The sequence below is a fragment of the Cupressus sempervirens genome, chromosome 4 (assembly GCF_028749045.1).
Source record: "Cupressus sempervirens isolate cs-2001-9-10 chromosome 4, ASM2874904v1, whole genome shotgun sequence".
NCBI classification, from domain to species: domain Eukaryota; kingdom Viridiplantae; phylum Streptophyta; class Pinopsida; order Cupressales; family Cupressaceae; genus Cupressus; species Cupressus sempervirens.
The window spans coordinates 265,890,800-265,912,744 of NC_143121.1; positions in this window are offsets into that span (position 1 = coordinate 265,890,800).

Below are 21,945 nucleotides of genomic sequence, written 5' to 3' on the forward strand. Positions count from 1 at the left end.
GGTGAAACAAATGATAATGAAAATTTCAGTTTTATTCAAGATAATGTAAATGAAAATTGAGTATATGATAGAGGTAAATAGTTTTGAAAACTTTTTGGTGGCCCAAGGCCATCGTTTGTACATAGTAGGTGTAGTTTTCCTGTTTTCAATAAAGCTGTTTGAGAGAAGTTTTTGAAGCTAGGTGTGTGGTCTACTTCTCCTAGAGATCTAAATCCTTAACATGGCTGCAAGGGACATGCATCCCCAGATAGAGCTACTGTTGGTGCTCAAAAATGCATTTTCATTTTGAGCGTCCATTTGAAATTTTGAGTCAAATCAAGCCCCATAAATGCATATGTACCTAGCTATATCTAACTATACCTCTGAGGCCTAAGTGGTGTTTTATGTTTCTAACACCCTTGATCTAGCTTATCCATGTGTTTTGTAATGATAAACTATCATTCCGAGTCATTTGTCGAAGTCCTGACTTGAGCAAATGTCAATTCTACATTTTCGGCCAAGTGTCAAACAATGAGAGGAGGCTATGTTTGCATCTAAATATCTCACACCCAGAAATGTGTCATGACCCACCATTTTGGGAGTGTCTAGTGTCCATATCCAAGAACCCATATTTCTGATTTCTAGTCATTTCAAGTTAATTTGACTAGGTTTTTGACCCCTCAAAGTTGGTAGTTTATTGTTTTCATGCTTATGCACAATGTTTAGAATTCTGGGAAGCCCTGTTTGATGTGCTATAACTTTGACCCAGTTTACCAAAATATTGAAATTCCTTTTGCATTGTATTTTAGACATCAAAGACTTGTTATGTTTCAAGTTTCAGCTTATGATGAGTCTGTTTGATAAGTTTTCAAATGTGATTCCAAACATAATTTATAACTGTTTACTGGTGTCAGCATTTGTAGATTTGTTGCAACCCCTATTCATGTTTTCATATCTTGAAATCCATGATAGATGAGATTGAATGGATTGTACCACTACATTTTCCTTTGAAAATATTTCAAGTGTGTTAGTTTTCAAGTTATGACGAATCCATTTGCACACTTTTCCAGGTCAAATCCAGTTGCAAAAATCAATTTCTTGTCATTTTTTCCAGTTAGCAAATCCAAGTAGCCCACTTTGACCGCTTTCCATTTGCACCTTGTTATTCATCATAAGCCCAAATTTTAAATTCATATTTTCCTCATGAAAAAGAATCAACGCCCCAATTTTTTTCTTCCCAAGTGTCAGTTTACCCAATTTTTGAAGCCAAATATATATGCAATTTATTGTTTTCTAACATGTTTGCTTGTAGGCAATTCTGAAAGATCAACTTTGATGGTCAATATCTTTTGACCTCGAATTTTTCATGAGACAAGATCTAACAGAGTAGGAAGGTATGGAAGAGAAAGTCAATGTGCCAGATTTCAAAGCCCAGTCAGAGGTTTGGGTCAGTTTTTAAGGCTAGTCAAAGGACCTCCTAGCACAAAATTGACAAGTTGCTGAAAGAGGTGAATTAGAGTTTAAAATGTTGATTCAATAGTCAAATTTTTTTTGAATCAGCATCAGATGTTCAATTGATCAATTTTCTAGTTCAGGTGTTTGGAAACGAATTCTTTTTTAGCCAGACCCACTTTAGGGTCCGACTAAATTACATTAGATTGATAGGAAATCTATGCGGTTTTATGATGTTCTAAGGGGAAATTTGTAATGATGATGATCTTTAAAGATAGAATGATTATGCATCAATCATCATTTATGAAGTAGAATATTCTATGAGGATAAATGAAGGAGAATTGGGCACTTATGTGTAAAGAAAAAGAAACACATGATATAAGAGAGAATGAAGAAAAAAAAATAGCTGCTGGGAACAAATCTACAAGATTATGTCTAAGGGAGTTACTATGCAAGTTACATATAATGATTTAGAGAGAGTCATAAGTAATTCAAAGCATGGTCTTTAAAGCACACATTTTTAGAAGAAAAGTAACAATAGTGTTCACAATGTTAATAGGTTTGTTATTAATACATGTAAGCAGTTATGAAAGCCAAAGTCTTATTTTGTTTGGACACAATTGGAGAATTTGGTGTTTGGCTATAAGAAATTATAGTGAATGATATTTTAGCTATTGAATCTTGGAGATCAAATGACCAGGGTCATGTTAAAAAAATTCTTTGAGATGTTGCCAAGATGGGCTCTCATAGGATGGATACATGGTTGAGACCGTGAACCTTTTTTGGTGCAATGAAGAATAATAGCAAAATTCCAGATACTACACTTATATAGGCACAAAGAGACTTATAGAAAAGGGAGAGAATTCATTAGAAACTGTTTCTCATGACAGGGGACAAATAAGAAGTTCACAACAAATCAGAAGGAGCAGCCACAACATTGAAGAGAAGACCCTACACATAGATGAATCCATTGAAAATGAAGAAAATCTCCATGTAGAGGTGAAGGCAAAGAAAGATGGTGTAGGGGAGGCATTCACTAAAAGGAAGCTGCCATAAAAAAGGATGCCAGGTGAATAGAAATTGCTGCCAAAGTCAGCAAATAAAAAATATATGATCTCCAGAGAAGGGGCTAAGATTGTAATTGCCACTCCTGGCCAACTTATTGATATGATTGGAAGCACAACACACAAACCTATGGAGGGTGACATATGTTTTGTAAGATGAAGTTGATTGCATGCTAGAGATGGGTTTTGAACCGTAGATTAAAAAAAATTATCACTCAAACTCGTCCAGATAGGTAGATACTACTACAGAGTGCTAATGGTGATGGTGCCAAAGCAACCATAACAAAAGCCAAACCTAAAGCCAATTGAAATTTTTGGATTTGGGAGGGATGTAGCCACTATTTCCAATGTGCAAATCGACTAGAAAGACACAGCTAATGCTCATATTTTCAAAGTTGAATCTACTAGGACTAAAGAAATAAGAGAAACTCGACATGTGTGAAGAGGAGCTTCCATGCTAAAGCAAGAGGAAAATGCAAGGGCAAGGTGAAGGCACAGATTAGAGAAAAAGCATAAAATCTTTATCCCACATTGGCTATGGGGTGGGATTTTCATAGTTTAAATACTTCAACACATGCACTATAAGCTACCTAAAAGACAAGAGACTTTTGAAAGGCCACTTGCACGTAGGGGTCGCCATGGCCAATTTGGACATGGAAGACAGTTGGCAAGTTGATTAAGATAAATTTTAAATGAAATTGCATGCGAGATGATGTGGTGATAGAGACTCTTATTTTGTCACATGTCTTGATCTTGCGGTGGGTGCTTGCCCGCAAAAAGAAGATGCATGCTAGATAAATACTACAAGCATGCAAGGAAGTGACATGTGGCACGGGGTCTGCCAAGTGGTGATGAGACATGATGACATGGCACAAGAAGAACAAGCAGAATGAATTAATAGGGGCCCAAGTTGGAGCCATCAGATCTCACCATGTGGCAAAATATGATGGCTAGCACTTGCCCACAATACAAAGATGCAAGGAAGTTAGAAAATGCGAGCATGCAAAAATTTGACAAGTGGTAGCGGGCAAGTTGAGGTGGCAGTTTAGGCAGTGAATGAAAGGTTGCCACATGGTGGTGACATGTAAGTTCTATCTGGATGATGACGAGGAAATCCAATGGCAACAAATGGGCAAATTAGAGATCGACATGTGGCAGTCGATCAAACTTGAGTTGACCACGAATCTAAAAGTAGAAGGAATAAAATATTTTAAATGACAAGGTTAAAATATTTTCAAATAAAATGCACGTCAGGAATTTTAAATTCAAAATGGGTTTTTAATATAAAGTTTCAACATTAGAGATTTTTAAAAATTTTAAAATTTTTAAAATCTTAAGTTGTTGCACTGAACACTTATAGAAGGAGAGTCATTTTCAAATCAAATTTTTGGAGGTTCTTGTTCTTGAGATGGAAATATAGTAATATTATATATCCCCAAAATTGGGACAGAACAAACTTCCCGATTCTGGGGTTTGTTTTTGCACAGAACATCATTGGTTTGAGCTATAGGAGGTTTTCTTTCATATTCCTATCTTGCAACTGTATTCAGTTGAGGAAGTTTAGAATTGATTTTTGATAAGATATTTTTGGTGATTCAAAGAGTTTTCATCATTAAGCAGAGGATATTTTCAAATCAGTTACAAGTAATGATGAAACCAAATCAGCTCAAAATGGGAGAAAGAAGAGAGAGGTTACTCAGTTGCAAGGGATTGAATTCCAAGTGGACACTTGTCTTTTTGAGATTAGATCCAAGAATTCATCTAGTCTATATCTTTCTTTCTTTCTTTCATTGTAAGGTTGTTGGTAGTTTTCTCTGGGTAATACTAGCAGGGTTCCAATTCTACTATTGAAACTGGGGTTGTTGATGGTTTTACTTCCTGTCGATTAAGCTGAGCTCTAGCAGTGAAGGCCACACACCTGTTTATGTGCAGATTTTCATTTCATGTCATGTATTGTCATTCTGAGATACTAGAAATTGATGCTAGATTATGTGAAGTATCTTGAGTTTCATTTAGTTTTACCAATTCATGTATTCAGTCTTTTCATGGATGAATATAAAAAATGATTTACACAAATTATCTAGGTTTTCTTGTTCTCTCTCCTAATTCTTCATATGTCATTAACTTTGTGATTAAATGGATAAGGTTCATTTGATTTAAGGTAGTTTGGATGAGTTGTGTATTAGATCTATTGTTGCTTCTAACTCAAGGAGTTAGGTAAATGCTTCAGTGTTCTAATAGGGTTTCTGGGTGTATGAAAGGGATATTGCATACGAATGGGATTTGGGGATTTTACTTGATAAACTTGATTGTAATGCAAACAAGTTAGGTCATCCTGCTAGTAATGACTCTATGTTTCAATGGATAAGGCACTGATCACTAAATCAGATGCAAGCTGATATGAATTTCATTTGCACATAATCTTTTATACAAATAAATTCAATTTTTCATGTCTTGTAGTGGGCTGAAAGGAATTAACCCTCACTCAGCTTATGAATGTCATAGATTTGTATTTAGCTAATGTAGATCTGTGTCATTTCATGAGTAATTAGAAGATATAAGGGGTTTTTATCTGCTTAATAAATTTAGGGATATGTTTTGCACTGGTATGATATCAATTAAATCTGAGGTCTACCTGCCCAGGTCTTGCAGAGCCTAAAGTAGAAGAAGAGTCTAGCCTTATAGTTGGCCCAAGATTGCAAGCAGGTGTACCTATCATAGGAATTTGCTAGCCTTAGATGCATTTGTCTAGTTTCTTGGTTATTTGTAAAACTGTTAAATCGGGAGCCAATAGACACAATGGTAATTGATCAAGTAAACATTTTACAATAAGCATTATAGAAGAAGAAACATCAAGAAATGCTTAGAAAGGAGAACAGGTAAAAAGAAGCACTACGAGAAATCAAAGACATCTTTTTTGATGCATTCAGCTTGCCTACTCCTAAAGAAATCAAGCCACTAGTGGAACAATTGTCATATATTATGGAGAAGGTTAATAATGAAGACCTTGATGCAAATGCCAAATTTTTGGAATGGTTTGAAAGAAAGTTTGAAGGAAAAGTAAATGAAAAGATATCTTTTTATATAGGACTTACTCAAGTTGGATTGGTAACCAAGGTTGAGGATGTGAAGAAGGTACCCTAAGAATATCTTCTCATTGTACACCAAACTGTGGGATCCCACACTCTTCAGCCAAGAGACTAGACATAGAATTTTTAGCTTGGAGAGGAATTTAATAATATCAGGCACACAACTAACTAAGAACCCAACTCAAAGTGAGAAGCATTTCCATACATTGGTTCAATCATAGAATCAACTAGCTTTGTTAACAACAAAAGAGGCTAATATAAGAGCCAAATTGACACAAATTTAGGCCTCTCTCACCCCACACATGGAAATCCTCCACAAATAATTAGGCTATGTAGAAATATTGTTGAAGAAAGATCCCAATCTTTCTACATTAGATGGCCTAGTACACCTTGCAACTGAGCTTGCTATCCAAGTTAAGTCATTGGATCTTGCATGTGACAATTGGGATGCAGCTCTAAAAATAATCATGGAAAACCATAAATCCTTTTTGGACAAATACACTATGAGTGTATAGCCCCTTTGACATAAGTGTCAAAAAGGGGGAGATAAATAAGCAAGTGGGAGATAGATTAAAAAGGAGGAGTAAATATGCAAGGAGTTAAGGGGGTTAAGTAAGAAAAATTAAAGGATGAAATGGGGGGAGATGAATATAGAAAAAGGGAAAGCTTGAACAAAGGGGGAGCAATCAAGAGTTCTCAATTTTTGACCCCAGTGATATACATTTTTGAGAAATACAATACAGAGATAGAAACAGAGTAGAGCAGATATCAGCTAATGCAGAGCACAAAGAGTATAAGTGCATTGAGTTAAAAAGAGTAGCATTCAGTAGAGACAAATCTACTTAGAATGGAGAATAGATTTTTGATATAGAATAGACACATTAACTCAAGGGGAGTTATAACTTTTGAGGTAGATATGTTATTGCAAAATTTTGAAGATTTTGGGTGCCAAGCCAGAAGCAGAATTACAGTGTATGTCGAGCATTAGAAATGACATATGTTGGGTAACACAGATTGGACGTATTTGTTTGTTATGGCACAAACAACTATGTAAAAAAAATTTCAGCTGACATAAGGGTAGATTTGGATTCTTTAGAGATAAGAATGAATCCACATGTAGATTCCCTATGCAATTACAAGTAGCCAATCACAAAATGGGAAGAATTAAGTAGCAAAATCAATGAATCTCAATTATAGATTCATATCTAACCCTAAGCCACCTCAGTATTGTTAAGGAGAATGACGCCCTAAATTATTATGAGAGAGAAGAGAGAGAAGATATTAGAGAGTAGTATGAAGGGGTGAATGGTCAAATTAAAGGAATAAACAAGATAGTTTGCAAAGCATTCAAGATGACTTAGCAAGGAAAGTGAATTGCATAATCAATTAAGTGAAGAATAGAGGAGGGAAAAAGTACAAAGATGTGTCACCTTTTAGGCTGACTTATTAGAATGAATGAATTTCAGTATATCTATCTAAAATTCAATTTTTTAAAAACATATGATCTAGATAAATTCATTCTAGCTAAGTTATATATGGTCTCACACGTTTCCAATTGGAAATGTTTATTAAATGCATGTTTTATGTTAAAAATAATCAAGATTGGCTAGGTTATTAAGAGGGGAGGGTTAAATCAGTAACTACAAAAACTATAAATCAATTCACCATTTAACCATATATATAAATCATTCACCATTCATCTATCTGATCTACTGTATGCATGAGAAAGATAAACATTCATAACACATGAACATAGTATTTTGGTGACATAGAAACCTTCCAAATAGAAAGTAAAATTGGGGTGGGGATGATACCCACAAAACTTCATTGTTGCAGCATAAAGTTGGCCTATTAGAGCTTAAATTGACCACTTCTAATGATCTACCTTTTTAAGAGCAATTTGGACTGCTAGGTCCACCTTTTTAGAGGTTTTACAAGCATACAATCAAGTATGCACTCTATTAGGAGATTTATAAAAAGACCATTCAGTGTACCTTGTTAAAGGATTTGGAAAACTGATTCACTTGTTAGGATGAAATAGTAGATATGACTTACAACTTGATTGCTAATTAGACATTGAAGTATAGATCACCTCTTTTGATTGATATATCTTTACTGCTCCTTGAAGACCTTGCTGAATACTCTATTTTGTTGTTGATTCACATTTACTCTTCTCAAAAATTACATGTCCATTCCTTGATACTCTCATCCATCCATACATTGCAAATGATATAATACATTACATATATACTAGACCAATATTTACAAATACAAGGTCAACTAAAACACAAGTAAACAAAATATTACTAAGTCAACAAAATAGTAGAAAACTTAGGCTCTTCAAGCTAACTTGGTGACCTTTTGATACTCAACATCCACTACATTACTTAGCATTGTCATGCACTCAATAGAAGTAGAAGCTCGGTCCATACTAATCACACAATGTAGCTTAGAACTCTGTAACCATTGGAGACTTGGTAGATATAGTGCTACTTGGTAGACACTAAATCCTTTTTTTACCTTGCTATCACTTGGTAAACACTACACATGCATCACTCGATAGAAACTGGCTTCACATAACTGATAACTAGGTAGACACTATGAAGCTCGATGAACACTGCTAGATTAAATATTCACTCGGTAGCTTTAGGAATGCTCGATGTAAGTTGCTTAACTACTAAACTTACTAGGTAGCCACTGAATGTTCGGTATAAACTATGGACTGAGTGATGAGCTTGGTAACAAATTAGAATTGAATAAGTTTTTTCACTAATGACAAATATAACATAATGCCAACAATCTGCCCCTTTGGCATTAGTGACAAAAACACTTATGAGCCTTATGTATACTAACATATTGATTTTGATTTTTCAAAATTGATCTTTGTAAAGCTATTGAATATATATATCTTAGATATTTCCCCCATACATATGGCATAATATACACATCCCTTATTTTCTCCACAAGTCTCTTATTCCCATGTCTCTTACTTTCTCTTACTCCCCCTTTTTGACAATAATGCCAAAGAGATATGCAAAAATATTCAAACAAAGACATCAAAATGTGAGAGAAATTTGTAGTGTAGCTTGAGAATAAGAGTCAATGTCTTTTACCAATTGTCTTGCAAAATTTTGTAGGTGGAGAGTGCCACTTGAACTTCTGCAAAAAGTTCAATCATATGATCTACTATGGAAAAATTGTTATCTTGAATCAATGTTTTTGAATAAGTAATATGTTTATGCATTGAGTCCATAACTGGAAGGATCATATTTTGCATATTAATTAGTGTAAACTTGATCCTAGCTTCCTTTCTTAGCAATTTTACCTACAAATCTAACAAAAATATCACCTTCATGAGATGTGATGAGCTTGAACTAGGCTCAAGCTATAGGCTTTGAGCACTTGCCTTGATATCAACATCAATCTTACTCAATTTTTCTTTTATTTCTTTAGTATTCTTAGTAACATCACAAAGATTGCCAAAAAGTGATGTTACATTGGTGAAAGATTGTTTAAAATTGCTCAAAATTGAAGATAGCTCTACTTGATTAATAACAATTTGTTGAGCAATGTGCTCAAGCACCTTGTTATCAAACTTCTTCTCTGCCTTCTCTATTAACTTCTCTTGACTAGAAGTATCTTCATTGAACTTATTTACAGCTTCTTCCAATTGTAACAAAATGTATTGAGATGACTCTACATCAACACTTGTAGTCTTAGTTATTATATTTTTGGCATTTTCAATTATAGTAAGCTCTCTATCTCTCTGATCTCTAAGTTGCTTTTGCCTTGCTTTTCGCTCCAAAAGTTGACTAACTAGTCTCATTTCATCAACTGTGGTAGTGTGGCCAAATCTAACTTGTGATTAATTGTCCAAATCAATGCCTTCATCAATATTTTTTCCAATAAGAAGAAGTTTTAGAGGGGTCTTTGGTTTTACTTCTAAGCTTACTTCCTTGGACTTAGAAATGGAAATAATTATAGAAATTGTTGGACTTGTAGTAAAAACTTGAATGGATCCAGTTGAAGGAAAACTGAAAGAAGTACCAACTATATCCAAAACTAATGTACTATCCAAAAATGAAGTACCAATAGGTGCTGTACAAACTAGAATACTTACAACTGAAGAATTAACTGGTACAAAAGCTAGTGCAATTAAAGCTATAGTAATCAAAACTATAGAACATGATGACAAACTTATTGTACACAATGTTGTGCATACTACTAAAGTAGATGACTCAAGAGCTAATGAAGAGCATTGTAGCTCAGTAGATGAAGTGGTAGACACTTCCATTGTAGATAACTAGAGCTATGAGGTAGCAACTAATGATTGTGCAGATGATATATCTAAATTAGTTGCAATCATACTTGTTGAAACTATCTCCAACCCTGATGATGTAGCAGTTTTAGATGGAGAATGAGGAAGGGAAGCAATGACTTCTGCTGCCATTTTCATTGGATCATCTTCTTCATCTTCTTCCTTGTCTTCCTCCTCAGCTTCTTCCTCTTTCTCTTCATCATCAACACTCAATGCCTTATAGTCTTCAACATCAAAAGTAACACATGGTGTGTTATCTTCTTCCTCATCATCACTATCACCCTCATCATCCTTAATTTTGACTAGATCATCATTGGGCTTATGTAAATGGTGGATGTTATTCCACATGTTTTTTGCATCTCTAACCACATGCTCTATGTCTTTAATCAAAATCAAAAATGTATGGAATCTAATCATCATTTTACCTTCATTTTCTTTCATGGCTTCCTTGACTTCTACATCAATGAGATTAGATAGTAACTTCCTCAAAGATTGTTCATATATATCTTTAGCTATATGTATAGTTGATTCCCACCTTGGCTACAATCTTTCCAACAATTCTTTTGAAATATGAGGAGCAATCTAATCTAGGGAATACTTCCATTTTCCCATTTTGGTGACTACCAATTCCTTAATTTGCATCTTTTTAGCATCATTCCTTGTTTTGAACTTGAGGGCCTTGAAGTTTGTGATGCTTTCTCCTTCTTCCATCTATTTCAATCTTTCCTAGAAGGTAAGTGGGGGCTTGTTGAGCACAACTTCACCTTTACCTTTTTCTTTTGATCTTCTAGTGAAAATAGCTATGGAGGCCTTTGGAGGTTTGGTAATGATTACCCTTCCTTTCTTCTTTTCTAGCTCTGCCTCCTTTTTTTATTCTTGTTCTTCTCCTTCTTCTTCTTCTTCTTCTTCTTCTTATTCATCATCATCATCATCCTCTCCTTTACATTTTGTAAGCATAAGAGGGCCCAAGGAAGTTTTCATCTTGGCTATCTTCCTCTTTCCTTTGCTGATTTCTTGGGGTAGCTTTATTTCAAGCTCAATTCTTGCTTTGGCCTCATCATATGTAACAAAATCTAGTAGCTTTGGGTTAACTGGTTCATTCACTAGTGCTTCAATGATATCTCTAGTTTCATCAATGTTTACCCCATATGGGAGAGGTTTTACCCCTGCAACTTGGGGCTTAACTACCTAAATATACACTTTATCATAGTCAACCATGAAACACACATCATCTTTATAATCCTCAACAAGTTTGGTAGGAATCTTGAACCTGTTGTTCATTCCTTTCTTGAAATCTTCAAAATAATTGTCCATAATGCTATCAAAATCTTAACCTGTTTCTATAATGAACTCAGTAATCGGATACAAGATAGGAACATCATTTCTCCATAAAATAGAACCTTTAGATGGGAAAAACTTTTGCACATAAAAGAAGAGACATGCCAACAAAGAAGCAAATTTGCAAGGGTTGTTCTTTGATGTCCTAATACTGTCCATATTCTTGTTCAATTGTTTCAATAGTAACTCTAACAAGTCAAATTCCATGTGTTTCTTCACAATGTTAAATGCTAAATCCACTACCTCACATGGTACACTATTCAAATAACTGGAGCTAAAAATCTTACGAGCAATTACATGAGTGCCAAACCTTAATTCCACATCAGAAATAGTGCTAATTTTCAAACCTCTACCATCCCACTTGGCTAGGGTTTTCTTTTGGAGTTCATCCCAACCTAAGGTTTTTGTGGTTTTGGCTTTCCTTATCATGGGAAGACTCGTACCATTATGAATCATTTTCTTGGTGATTAATACTAGCTCCTCTAACCAGAGTTGACCATTGTGTACATGATTGAGAATTTACCTAATCCACTTAATCTAAAAACTTCTTGGCAGGTGTGTGATATGGGTCAACCCTTTTGTTTCTAGATTCTTATGTTTAGGTTTAAGTGAACCATCAACACACATTTCATCTAAGGCACTATCCATCTCTAGGGTTCCAATTTCCTGAATAGAACACTTAAAATGAGTGTGAATGTCATTGATTAGAAGTACCTTTGGTTGAATTTGAGATTGTGCACCATTAGGGTCAAGTGCCTTCGCAATTGCTGGAACTAGCTTGAAATTTGGTGCTTTCCACTCCACACCCTTAACCAACATTTTTGAACCTCTTTTCACCTTGCTGCTGCTGCTACTTCAAGATGCCATCACTAGTCGGTAAATGATATAATTTTTTTTGAACAAATTATTTGTTGGAACTTCACTCAAAATCTCTTGGATGCACCTAGAATCGCTTAACTCTGAGAATTTTGAAGTCCCAATGAAAAATAAAGTCAAATTCTACCCTTTTTGATGAAAATTCACCATTAATGCTAGGTACCATAATGACATAGTGCATGATAGACTGCCATCCACTCACTAGCTCAGTAGAAACTTGTGATTGGGTAATCAAATAAACTTTCATTAATCTCGACCTAGCTCGGTTAAGCCCGTGACTAACCTTGCTCAGTAAGGCTTGATCTCATGTGATCCCTTTGTATCTGAAATACTAATTTGGATCTTCTGCTTCCTCGCATTTGAAATTGCTCAAGATTTGACTTGATGATACAGTTCCAATTCCTCCTTCATGAATCTAATTGGAAATGGTGGAGTCACCCACTTCTTGAGTGACATTGCCATCATTTGAACTATTTTTCTATGTAGATTTAGGAATCCACTATTGTCTTATGTGCTTCCTAATGTTATCAGCTTTATCTTTCTTCTTATCTTCAACTCTTCCTATATTTATTTAGTTTTTGGCTATATGACCAATTTCAGTGTATGTATATCATCTTACTGTTAAATCTCTCTTTCTAAAGTGATGCCTTGTATAGTCTATTCCAATGTGTCCATATTCTCCACAATAGTGACATCTACACCAAGTATTGTAATCCCAACCAAATATTGCTTTGACAATTTGTTCAACTGGATCGAATGGTTTGGATTTTTTTTTAGTTGCCTTGTGACCTTGTTTCTTGCACTTATGATATTTTCCTTCAAATTTTGGGATAAAAGCACAAACTTGTGTCACCTTTTATAAAGAAACGTGATATCAGAATGTGACAGTTCAACATTAGTGACAAAAAAAATGGTATTTGTGTTTAAAATATGAAGATGATGTAAATTAATGAAATGTGTAGAATTGGATGAGCTTTATGCCTATAATTTTAATAATTTTTTTGAGAAAGAATTTATTTATTTTATTTTATTTTGAAGTCCCTTTTTTAAATGTAAAAAATATAGGGTGTAGTTCCCGTCAAACAAGTATATGCAAATCATCTTTTTTTATTCAGATTTGAAAATATCTTATAGATGACATGTATAGCTAGTGCACAAAAAAAGAAATAATTATTTTTGATGTATATTTTCTTTGTTATAAGTACTCAAGTTCGACCTTATCAAAATTCAACAGTTTTTTCCTCCCGTCAAAACATTCCTATCAAATCTATACCTTCTTGAAAAAAATTACATGTTCGTGAAGAGAATTCTCTCCTCTAGAGATAAATATATATTTTTAATTTTTTTTTATATGATTTACTATTTTTTTTCCTTTTTTGAGGGAGCATCTTCTGAAATGTTGAAATATTGACTTATAATACTTTGAGATTATAACATATTATAACTAATCAAAACACTAAAACATTTATGTAATGATGATATTGAATCTGAGATCTATAAATGGGTATTTTTAGTTTTTGAAAAAATTTGAGTTTTGATAGAGAAATGAGATTTGACCAAAATAGGTTTTGGTATCATAAACGGTGAGATAGATATGTGCTTTTACCCTTTGATTTCTCTTTGCATTCATTAGCTTTATGACCATATTTACTGTAATTGTAGCATTTTCCCTTGAATTTTTCCTTTCCATTGCTCCAATATTTGTTTGATGTATGACCTAACTTACCATAGTGATTAGAAGTAGGTCTTTGATTCCTTTGGGCACCTTGTTTAGAAGATTCACCTTCTTCTTTGTATCCAAGTCCTGCTTTATCTTATTTTTTGTAGAGACTCTACTCACTTTGTTGATTCAATTGATCCATGTCTACTTGAGATTTCATCATCCTTTCATTGAGTTTCTTCTTAGAAATTAGATCAGATTTTAGTCTTTCATTGATATGTCTTTCAGTAATTAAATCATTCCTTAAGCTTTCATTTTCAAATCTCAAGTTCATGATTTCCTCATTTGCATTGGAGAGCTAATTAATGAGACTTTCTTGTTGAAGGAGTTGATTTTTATTTGCATTGTTCCTTGACTCCAAGTCTTCACTTACCTTAGTTCTTTGTTCCAAAACTTCACACATTCTTATTGACTAAATTTCTTGTTCTCTTTTCAATTTTCTTACCTCTTCTTCCAGAGAGCCATTCTTTTCTAGAAGTTCTTTGATTGCTTCATTTTCTTCTTCAAAATTTCTTGAAGGGAAAAAATCTTAAATCTTCTCTTCAACATACTAGTGGTCATTCATCTATTTTGCAAGTTCCTTCCTTCTTTTTAGGGATTGGGAAATATGCCATTTTTCTTCCTTGAGTTGAGCTATGGCCATCTCTAGATCTAGCTTTTCATTCTCAATAGATTTATCAAGTCTGAATATCTCCATTGTCCTTGATCTTTGCTCAAGCAATCAAACTTTATCCTAAGAACCACAAAGCTCTGATATCGATTGTTGGAAATAATCAAGACTACCTAGGTTATTGAGAGGGGAGGGGTAAATCAGTAACCTCAAAAACTATAAATCAATTTAGAATTTAATCATATATATAAATCATTCACCATTCATTTATCTATTGGCCTATTAGGGTGGGGATGATACCCACAAAACTTCACTACTACAATATAAAGTTGGCCTGTTAGGGCTTAAATTGACCACTCCTGATGATCTACCCTGTTAAGAGCAATTTGGACTGCTAGGTCCACCTTGTTAGAGGTTTTACAAACATACAATTAAGTATGCACTTTGTTAGGAGATTTATACAAAGACTATTAATTATACCTTGTTAAAGGATTTGGAAAACTAATTCACCTATTAGGATGAAATAGGAGATCTGACTTACAACTTGATTGCTGATTAGATTCTTGAATTATAGATCACCTCTTGTGATTGATATATCTTTACCAGCTCCTTGAAGACCTTGTTGAATACTTTTTTCTGCTAATGATTCACATTTATACTTCTCAAACATTACATGTACATTCCTTGATACTCTCATCCATCCATACATTTCAAATGATACAATACATTATATATATACCATTCCAATATTTACAAATACAAGGTCGACTAAAACACAAGTAAACAAAATATTACTAAGTCAGAAAAATACTAGAAAACTTGAGCTCTTCAAGCTGACTTGGTGAGCTTCTGATACTTAGTGTCCACTGCATTACTCGGCATTGTCATGCACTCGACAGAAGTAGGAGCTCGGTCCATACTAATCACACAACTTAGCTTGGAACTCATAAACCATTGGGGACTTGATAGATATAGTGCTACTCGGTAGACACTGAATCCTTCATTTACCTTGTTGTCACTCTGTAAACACTACATATCCATCACTCGGTAGAAATTGGCTTCACATCACACAAACTGATAACTCGGTAGACACTGTGAAGCTCGGTGAACACTGCTAGATTACATATTCACTCGGTAGATTCAAGAATGCTCGGTGTAAATTGTTTAACTACTAAACTTACTAGGTAGCCATTGAATTTTTGGTATAAACTGTGGACTAAGTGATGAGCTCGATAATCAATCAAAATTGAATAAGTGTTCTCACTAATGACAAATATAACATAATGCCAATAGTTTTATAGTAGTTTGTATCCAATTACTAAAGAAATAAAATTATTTTAGAATAGTTTTGTTTCAATAACCCTTACTATTTTTTATGATATTTATTTAATAACATTTAAACATCATTTTATAGATCTTAGAGTCAAGAATATTCTCATGTAGATTTTAAAGTGTTTTAATTAGATACAATATATTGAAATTAAAAAATTCCACAACCACATATTTTAACACTAAAAAGGATGTTAGTTTTGATAAAAAAAATATTAAATCATATCAAAAAAATCAAAAAATTATATGACGTTCTAGAGGAGAGAGTCTTCTTCTAGTATGTATAATTTTCCTCCTAGTTAGAATAGATTTGTTTGGAAAAATGTGGTGGGAGATGAAAACTATCAATTTTAGGCGACTTGAAATTTCAGTCCTTATAAAAGAGAAACTATATTTCTAAAGCTGATTTTTATTTTTGATTGTTCTAGATATATATATGCTATCTATAACATAGTTTGAGATTAAAGGGAAGTAAGCTAATTTTCATATAGTTTTTTGGTGGGAACTAGACCCCTAATTTTCAGCAATTTTCAGCACCTAAACAATTATCTATAAAAATTAGGAAAATATATCTATCCTTATTCCAAATAATTATTAAAAATTATAATCCTAAAATTCATCCATTTCTACACATTTTGTTAGTTTCCTTAATTTCAAAATTCAAAATAACAATACCAATTTTATGTCATTGAAGGTGAACAATTATACTTTTGTTAGCCTTTTCCTTTACAAAAGGGTGAAATAGGTTTGTGCTTCTACCTAGGATAGAGGATACAACATTGTTACACAATATCATGAAGGATTAATTAGAGACTGAATAGAGGTGATCTCTTATTAGGAACGTAAGTGCCAACCACAAGATCTATGCTAAGACATTTTGATAGATGATTTCAGTTAAATCTCCTAGGTAGAGTAGTCCTAATAGGCTTTAATAAATCATTTAATAGGGTGGCATTCCAAGTGAATGATCTAATTTTCTTTAACCAAGCACACTTCTAACAAGGTGTTGAAATCCTCTATCAACGTGGGACTTAACAATCTTTGTAAGCCTTTAAGAGAGCATGCCTTTCATAGGGTAGATCATGATTCATGGTCAAACCATTGCAACCTTAATTGGCTACACTTTATTGCTAAATTAGTGAAGATTTTTTCGTTTCATCCGTACCCAAGTTTTACCTTCTCATTGGATGGTTTTTGGGTAATCATATTTGGTGTCAAATGTGTGTGTTTCATTACTTATATGTTTCAGATGCATTTTGTTTACATGTTATTTCAATATGTTAATGTATGTAATGTATGAATGATGAAAGTTTTATGGGTCCAGGTTTAAACTCCTAATTAACCCCCACCCCCCAATCCTGATGCAGGAGCATCCAGAGGTATAAGGGCAATCTTGTGTCATCCAAAAAAAGTACTTAGACTTAGTTTTTGTTTCATGTGTTTTCATTTCTGGATACCCATTTGGGTCAAATAAAGGTTCCAACTCTCACAGTTCCACTATTAGTGTTCTGGGTTAGAGTTTTTAATCACCTTGGGATATGTATAAATGCCAAAAAAATAGGAGTATGTAATTGAGCCATCCTTTTGGTGAACAAGAAGGTGTAAATTGGTTGAATGATTTTCATTGTAATTTAGAGCATTCCAAAAAAAGAATCTGGTCAAAAGGCCCCATAGTTTGAAAGTTATCGCAGTTTTTTGATTTCTGGAGACATCCTAAGAATGCGTCAAAGTTAGGTTAGGGGAATTAAATGACCTTGAATAGGGCCAAAAAATGGTGGATGAGTGAAGCTCATCCATAGTGCTATAGAGCACTTGGAGAGCTTTCTTAAAATGTAAACATTTCGTCAATCAGAGCTATAGTTCAAAAGTTATGCCTCCCAAAAGTTTGGTTATCGTTTCTGGATTCCTCTAATTTTGTGCCGACTTCCAATGCAACTTCTAGAGCCTTCTATTTGGTCGGTGGATGCCAACTAGCACTTTCTAGAATGAATTCCTAATCCTTAACCCTCTGGGGTCTATTTAAGAATATTTCTAGCATTATAAAAGGCAGTTCAAAGTGGAGTTTGAGAGGAGGTACTAAAAGGAGAAACTATCTCTAGATTTATACTATTGTAAGCCCATAGCGCATGTTTTGAAGTCTATTTTCTCTGTACTGAATGTATTAGCTTATTTAAAAAGTTAATAAAATTTTTCCTTTCCTATTGTGTCCATTTTGTGCTTGGGTCATGTCCGCATCAAGTGGTATCAGAGTTGGTTTTCTTGAGTGTGTAGACAGAGCATCGACTGTGAGGCAGTTTACACCAGGACTATGTGGTTGTGGGTTTGAGTTAAGAAGATGCCTCCATGAAGAGAGCATGGTGGAAGGTCCTAAGATATTAATCCTGAGGAGGCTAGAGCCCTCCAAAGCTAGGTACAAGCGTTGCAGGTGGAGCTCCGTAGAGGAACAAATGTTACTACAGGTGACAAAAGTGAGGATGACAATGAAGAAGAAGAAATTGGACCAAAAGGGGAAGTTGATAGGGAAGTTCTGAATCAAGTAGAGGAGAGTATTTTTAGGGCCATTACTAAGTTTGGGAAAAGACCTACAATTGATGTGGGTGTATTTTCAGGAAATCTAAAACTAGATGAGTTGATCGACTAGATCAATGAACTAGAAGAGTACTTTGAGTATGAGGATATTAGGAATCCAGATAGGGTTAAGTTTGCAAAGGCCAAATTGAAAGGCCATGCAAAAATCTGGTGGTAAGAGGTTCAATTGGAAAGGAATAGAAGGGGAAAGGATAAGATCACAAGGTGGGATTGTATGGTGGACAAATTAAAGAAGCAGTTCATTCCTGTTGACTATGAGCTTGGTTTGTTTAAGAAGATGCATGGATTAAAGCAAGCAAGAAAATCAGTCAAGGAATATATAGAAGATTTTTATCGACTTATGATTAGAGCAAGGCATGTAGAAGAAAATAAGGAGACGATTTCTCGTTATATCAGTCGGTTGTGACCTAGCATCCAAGAGGAATTAAGTTTGGTAAGAATGACCAGTGTTGAAGAGGCATACCAGTTTTCCCTATGAGTTGAAGAGAAGCTAAATAAAAAGTTTGAAGTGCAGTCAAGGAGGAAGGGGTAGTGGTAGGTCATCTAGAGGCTGAAATGAAACCCAAAAGAAAAATGAAGATGTGGGTACTAGAAGGAACCAAAGGAATGAGGGTTTCAATCGCTCCCATGATCAAGACTTTGGAAATCAAAAAGGGAGAGGTAGAGGATGTGGACAAGGAAGAGGAGGTTTCCATGGTACCTATTTTCATTGCAATGAAGAAGGTCATCATGCCTTTGAATTCCCTCAATGACAAAGAAGGACAGATAGGAGAGCTGAGGGTCAAGCTAGGGTTGCTCATGTGGATGAGGATGCACAATCATCACATTCAGAGGGTGCAAAAAGAGGAGAGACTTTAGTAAATGAAAGGATCCTACTAAGTTATGAGATCAAACTAGGACAAAGGAGGAGTTTATTTTGTACCAAGTGCAAGTGTGAGGATAAATGTTGTGATGTGATCATTGATGGTGGTAGCACTAATAAATTAGTATCAGAGGAGATGGTCTCTAAGCTAAAGCTCAGGAGGGAGAAACACCCCCAGCCCTATCGGATTGCTTGGGTGAAAGATGGTCATAAGGTCTTGGTAAGTGAACAATATTTAGTGAAATTCAAAATTGGGAGTTACCATGATGAAGTTCTTTTTGATGTTATTCCAATGGATGTTTTCCATCTATTTTTGGGTAGACCGTGGCAATTTGATAGGCATGTAGTACATGATGGCCATGCAAACACATGCTCTCTAACAAAGGATGGAGTTTGCCACAAACTGAAGCCTATGAAAAGGGAAGGCAAAAAGGTATGTAGCAATGCTAGGATTTGTATTGTTGATGGAAGGAAGTTTTTAGATGGCATGAAACAATAGCGTATGTGCTATGCTTTGATTCCTAGGAAAGATAAAGAAGGTAGTGGTGAAATACCACTTTAAGTTTTAGATTTACTAGGTGAGTTCGGAGATATCATCTCTAATAATGTTCCAGAAGGATTACCACCAGTAAGGAAAATCAATCGTCAGATAGATTTAATTCTAGGAGCTAGTTTTCCTAACAAGGCTGCTCACAGGATGACTCCTACTGAAACTAAGGAGCTAAATAGACAGGTTCAGGAGCTATTGAGGAAGGGCTTGATTTGGGAGAGCGTGAGTCCATTTGTAGTACCTATAGTACTAGCACCAAAGAAGGATGGAGAGTGGAAGATGTGTATAGACTCTCGAGCTATAAATAGGATAACCATCAAGTATCGGTTTCCTTTGCCAAGAATGGATGATCTTATGGACTACTTGAGTGGAGCTTAGTACTTCACAAAGATAGATCTCAAGAGTGGCTATCATCAAATATGGATACAAGAAGGAGATGAGTGGAAAATAGCCTTCACAACCAAGGAGGGTCTTTATGAGTGGTTAGTCATGCCCTTTGGATTGACGAATGCCCCAAGCACCTTCATGTGGCTTATGAATGAGGTACTCAAGAAGTTCTTGGGAAAATTTGTTATTGTCTATTTGGATGATATTTTAATTTTAAAAAAGACTTTAGAAGAACATTTATTGCATATTCGCAGTGTCCTTGAAAGGTTAAGGGAAGAGAAACAGTTAATTAATTTGAAGAAGTTTATCTTTGCAAAAAGGGAGTTAGTCTACTTGGGATTTTTTATATCACCTACAGGTCTGAAATTGGATCCAGAGAAGGTAAAAGCCATCTTGGAATGGTCTACTCCAAGGTTTGCTATTGAGGTAAGATCATTTCATGGTCTGGTTAGTTTTTATAGGAAGTTCATTAAGAATTTTAGTGGCATATGTGCACCCCTAACTGACACAATAAGAGGGGACAGAAAAGAGTTCAAATGGACTATGATAGCTGCGAGATGTTTTGAAATGCTAAAGAAGAAGGTGATAGAACAACCTGTATTGGCACATCCAGATTTTAGAAAGGTGTTCTAGGTGGATTGTGACGCTAGTGGCAGTGCTATTGGGACTGTATTAATCCAAGAAGGTAAGCCTATTGCATATTCTAGTGAAAAATTGAATGATGCAAAAAGGAAGTATTTAGTTTATGATCAAGAGTTCTATGCAATAGTTCAGGCCTTACAGAAATGGAAGCATTATTTATTGCCAAAGGAATTTTTTTTATATACTGATCACTAGGCATTATAGTACCTAAATAGCCAAGGTAAATTAAATCAGAGGCATATGAAGTGGGTAGAGTTCTTGCAGAGCTATACATTTGTGTTGAAGCATAGAAGTGGAAAATCTAATAGAGTTGTAGATGCATTCTGTAGGAGATAGTTGTTGCTTATAGTAATGCAGGTTGAAGTAGTTGGGTTTGATCAACTCAAGAATGTGTACCGTGAGGATCCTAATTTTGCTAAAGTGTGGAAAGCTTGTAAAGAACCTATTGTTGTTGAAAGAACTTAGTGGTTAGACTATCTGATTTAGGATGGTATGTTATTCAAGGGCAGTCAATTATGCATTCCAAGGAGTTCCATGAGGAAAAATTTGCTTAAGGAGAAACATAGTGGAGGGATGGCAGGACATTTTGGTCGAGATAAGACCATTGCCATTCTTAGAGAACATTATTTTTGGCCTCAAATTTCACAAGATGTGAAGAAGTTTGTACAAAGCTATCAGATTTGTCAAGTTGCCAAGGAATTTAGTCACAATACTAGACTGTATCAGCCATTGCCCGTTCCATCAAAGACATGGGAGGACATAACTATGGATTTTTTTCTTGGATTGCTAAGGACACAAAGAGGTAATGACTTAGTATTTGTGGTGGTTGATAGGTTCTCCAAAATGGCACATTTCATTCCATGCCACAAAACTCATGATGTTGTCCATATTGCAGACTTGTTTTTCGAAGAGGTGGTAAGACTACATGGTCTCCCAAGGAGTATAGTTTCTGACAGAGACACTAAATTTGTGGGGTATTTCTGGAGAACATTGTGGAAGAAGTTGAGAATAGACTTGAAATTTAGTTCCACACATCACCCACAAACTAATAGCCAAACAGAAGTGGTAAACAGAAGTCTGGGCAATTTGCTAAGATGTTTAGTTGGGGATAAGCCCAAGGGGTGAGATTTGATTCTACCA